The following is a 5,034-nucleotide window of genomic DNA, read 5'->3' as shown; positions in this document are numbered from 1 at the left end:
TCAAAGGGTAGATGCAGGGAAGAAGCCGGAAGCTGGAACAGATCTTTGCCCAGCCTTTTCCAAGCCTTTTTATTCACTCTCCTCCCACAATACAGAGCAAGCTGATGTTACTTTCGGTTAAAGACAACGCTAACTGGCAACAACACATTCTTAGGTCTGGCCGCTTCCTATTTCATCCTGTTGTTTACAGCACTGGGCTTAGACACTCAGTATAGTACCAAGGCCAGCAGAGTTTACTCTGCGCCGAAGCAGATGTGTCTGCTAGGTTGCCAAGTATGCTAAAGCATTTCAAAGCCCAGCGCTTCTGCTCTACTACAGACCCCGCCTGCCCCTGCCTTGCAGGCAGACATTGTGTCGTATGTCGGGCTTGCTGCGGCCCATGATGAGAAAGAACAGCCCACTTGGACAGTCCTTCTGCGCTCTCCTACATTGCTTGGTCTTTAGTAGGTGGGCAACCTGGCTGTGTCCCGGAGAGAGATGGTCACAACAGCCACCTGTGCTGTTGTTGATGGAGCTGTCCCCATTTTGTTTATCTTGGAAGTGGTGGAGTAAGGAAGGAAAACAGAGAAGGAAAATGACATTAACCAGAAAGATGAAGACGTGTTCAAAGCAGGATTCCTGTTTACATTTGGATATAGGATAGGTTCAAAGTCTGCATAAATTTAATGTCCTTACCTTAGAGCAGGAGCAGAGGGCTAAACCCCTTTTCCTCAACCTGAGCACGGACGGACTTTCTCGATGGTGACCGGATCATCTTTTCCATTGATCCTATCTGTGTCAGAATATTCAAAATACACAGAAGCCCTTTTTGACCGCTTCTCACAATCTGGTTACGAAAGCCAGGATGGGGTAGTGGTTCAGTTGGACTTGCAACCAGAAGATCCAGGTTCAAATTCCTGCTTAGCTGTGAAGCTTCCTGGGTGACCTTGGGCAAGTCATTCTTTCTCAGCCTTACCTACCTCACAGGGTTCTTATGAAGACAACAGGAGGGGAGAAGCTACGTGCTCCACCCTGAGCTCCTTAGAAGAACAGTAGTATAAATATGTGAAAATAAAATAACCTATAATTTGACCATTGGTACACATTGCCCTGTTCAGTGGAGCAGTTAAACTCTGGGACTGCTCACACTTTTGTTGTGTTTTCTCCTCCAGGTTGTGGTGATTTACCAGAATGCCCCTCCAAGCAATACTGTTGGCCTCCAAGCTGCTGACAAGGATGTCTTGAACCCCTGAACCGCCTCCCATCCGCCCCAAACAGCCTGCCATTTCTTGCCCCAAGCTCCAAAGGAAAAGGACTTCTTCATAACTATGAACTTGTGGAGATAGCGGGTTTCTTAAATAAACTTTGACTAGAAGGATGTTCTGCCTCCAGAAACCAGTTGGTGTCTCTGAATGGAAACACGGAGTACAAACAAATGGGATTTTGTACAAGAATAAACAGAGTCAACTGACTGGTAAAGTTCAGTCTCTAATTCTAATTTTGTCGTTTTTAATTTTGCTTCCATATTCAGTCATTCAAGCAGTTCACCAACTCTCTTAAAAATTATAGTGGTCCTCCCGTATGTGCGGACTTGGTTTCCCCACTTGGTTATCCGCCGTTCTCAAATTCACCCCCCCCAATCAGGCTTGTAAATCATCTCTTTTTGTCCCCCAGCCTGCTTCCCATTAGCGTTCTTGCAATCACGTTAAATGGGAAAAGGATGAACAGAATTATGGAAAACGATCGCGCGGGGAACTGTTGCCAGGACGTTCTTCTGAGTTTTTATAAGCAAGACTATTAACCTTCTGGCCCTTCAGTCTGAGAGAAATGTATCTAATATGCTCTGGAGCAGTGATTTTCCATCTTTTTCATCTCATGGCACACTGACAAGGCACAAAAATTGTCAAGGCACACCATCAGCTTTTTGGCAATTGACAAGGCACACCGCACTGATTGCAGGGGCTCACATCTGCCCAGTAGCCCTACTAACAAATGATCCTCCTCCAAACTCCCACGGCACACCTGCAGACTACCTGCGGCACACCAGTGTGCCACGGCACAGTGTTTGAAAATTGCTGCTGTAGATGGACGGGGTGGGGAGGCAGTGAAGCAACAGATCTAGCCTGCCTTCCACTTCCCATATTTTGTCATGCAGCAATGCACTTGGACAGGAAGACACAACTATCCCCTTCCCCCCCCCCACAGTTCCACACGCCAATGCTTCTGACTAAGGTCACTGCTGTTGCCACACATCGAGGGGTAGGGGTTTGGGACACATACAAGGGATGCATATGATCCAGTGTCTGGTTTGCAGAGAGGCTGGCTGTGTTTGGAGAGGCTGGCAAGAGCACATGGCCTCCTGGGGCAATGGCTGACTTGGCAGCGAAGGAAAGCACATCTTGTTTCCATTCTCCAGACTGGATCATAGCAAGGAGTCAACCCCAGCAACCTCTTCTCTGGGCAGGAGGAATCTTGGTTTGCTACTGCTTGGACAGCGTCCACCATTGTGACCTCTGTAAACTTGCACAGCCACTAGAAAGGCTGACCTTAGATGTGGAGCGATGGAACCAGTTTGGCCAACACTTTCTGTGTCTTCCCTGCTGTTTGGCTGAGAAAAAAAAAAATCATACATCCACTGAGGTCATTACACTGCATTTTCCAAACATCTCTATATGTGCTTCAGTATTGTATTGGCAACCTTCAATCTCAAAAGACTATGGTATTGCGCTCTGAAAGGTGGTTCTGGCACAGCGTCTAGTGTGGCTGAAAAGGCCAATCCGGGAGTGACAATCCCTTCCACATCGGGAACAAATGCAGTCTGTCCCTGGTCTGTCTCCCTGGCTATGGGCCTTCCTTCTTTGCCTGTTTGCCTCAGACTGTTGGCCAAGTGTCTCTTCAAACTGGGAAAGGCCATGCTGCACAGCCTGCCTCCAAGCGGGCCGCTCAGAGGCCAGGGTTTCCCACCTGTTGAGGTCCATCCCTAAGGCCTTCAGATCTCTCTTGCAGATATCCTTGTATCGCAGCTGTGGTCTACCTGTAGGGCGCTTTCCTTGCATGAGCTCTCCATAGAGGAGATCCTTTGGGATCCGGCCATCATCCATTCTCATGACATGACCGAGCCAACGCAGGTGTCTCTGTTTCAGCACTATTTACATGCTAGGGATTCCAGCACGTTCCAGGACTGTGTTGTTAGGAACTTTGTCCCGCCAGGTGATGCTGAGAATGCACTGGAGGCAGCGCATGTGCTTCAGTAGCCTCTGTAGAGAAATGTTGACTTAAGTGAGAGCTGATCCTTGTGTCAGCCAGCAACCAAACTGAAGGAAGTGTCTCTGATAGACCTCAGAGGGGTCAAAAGCTGGTGGGATTAAAAAGGAAAGGAAAGAAGACCCAAGTCAGAGGAGCAAAGCGATGTTTAACATCATGTCTGTTTGGACCTTGCCACAGCACCTAATCCTGTATCACCTCCATCTTCTGCACATCCCAAATGCATTTCTCTCAACATCCCATGAGTGGCAGTGGCTGATCACAAATAGTCCGGCTGACTTTTATTTCATTTGCAGATGGACCGAGAGTTAAGCACTGGTTCCTTGTTCCAGAAATGATGTCACTTTCAGAGAAGCTGCTAGGTCATTGTTTTGGGGTGTAAACGTGAATGACCGAGAAAACCTGGAGACAGCCTTAGTACGTTTGTAAAACCTGGAGAGTTCATCATGTCTTGTGGCAAGGGACGGGTGAGTGGAGTAGCTGCTTTAGATCCAAGAGGTGTGGACAATCTCCCAAAAGGATTACCTGGGAAGCCATTTCCTATTGAGTCAGAGGCCAATCCTTTCCAATTTTCCAGGTGCAGCAATACCAATGGGGTGTGTGCTGCAACCTGCAGTGGGCGGGACAATCAGATAGGCCTCCTCAAGGTATAGGAACATTTATTCCCTTACCTCAGAGCTGCATTGCTGCTGCACCGGAGCTGGAAAGTTGGATAGGATTGGGCCCTCAGACCACAGGTCCATCTAGGTCAGTGTTATCCACACCAATTGGCAGCAGCTCTCTCCAGGCTGTTGTATTTTACATTTGCTTTGTGGACAACAAATGCAGGGAGGGTTTTCCCCATAATTACTACCCTGAAGCATTCCTAGGATCCAATCAAGGGGAAGAATTTGTTTCTTAGTCTGCATTTGCTCCTGCAGACAAATGAAGAAGCTGGGAGATGGGGCATGCCTCATCAGTAGGAGCAGAGCTGGTGTGTGGTGTTCACGGAAAGCCCCTCGTGTTTTCACTGTTCACGGCACGGTGCTACTGTGTTTTACACTTTCTGTGGAACTGGGAACATTGAAGCTGTTGAGCGTGAAGCTTTTGCAGCAACTGTTACCCTGCACATGCCCGATCTTGTCTGATCTTGGAAGCTAAGCAGGGTCAGGCCTGGTTAGTACTTGGATGGGAGACCGCCTGGGTATACCGGGTGCTGTAAGCTGATACCATAGTCTTTCGAGACTGAAGGTTGCCAACCATCTTCCTATACTGAACACTATCTCCCGATCTCGTCTGATCTTGGAAGCTAAGCAGAGTCAGGCCTGGTTAGTACTTGGATGGGAGACCGCCGGGAAATACCGGGTGCTGTAGGCTTCTACCATAGTCTTTTGAGACTGAAGGTTGCCAACCATCTTCCTATACTGAACACTATCTCCCGATCTCGTCTGATCTTAGAAGCTAAGCAGGGTCAGGCCTGGTTAGTACTTGGGTGGGAGACCGCCAGGGAATACCAGGTGCTGTAGGCTTATACCATCGTCTTTCAAGACTGAAGGTTGCCAATCATGGCATCCCTAGGGTTCACATCATCTGCTGCAGGAGGCCAGCGCGTTACCCCCACGATGGACCTCCTCCCCTGCAGTGGACGGGGCAACGTCCCAGGTAGTGGGCATGATGATGCACCACTGCCCCACCCCACTGGTTTTTGGGCTATAACTTTTAATAGAATAGAGATATTTCAACATGGTTCGTTTTCATTGTGTTCCACATGGAATTACACATCAAATGTTCTATAACATGATGATTTAAAAT

At 48.3% G+C, this 5,034-nt stretch overlaps 1 pseudogene; it reads left to right on the top strand.

Moving 5' to 3' along the window:
- The first annotated feature begins 4,327 nt into the window (after positions 1–4,327).
- LOC136661878 (5S ribosomal RNA) lies at positions 4,328–4,447 on the top strand (annotated as a pseudogene).
- Positions 4,448–5,034: the final 587 nt, after the last annotated feature.

The sequence above is a fragment of the Tiliqua scincoides genome, chromosome 10, assembly GCF_035046505.1.
Source record: "Tiliqua scincoides isolate rTilSci1 chromosome 10, rTilSci1.hap2, whole genome shotgun sequence".
NCBI lineage: Eukaryota > Metazoa > Chordata > Lepidosauria > Squamata > Scincidae > Tiliqua > Tiliqua scincoides.
Note: the sequence above shows the minus strand (reverse complement) of the source record. Positions and strands in the feature narration are given on the sequence as shown.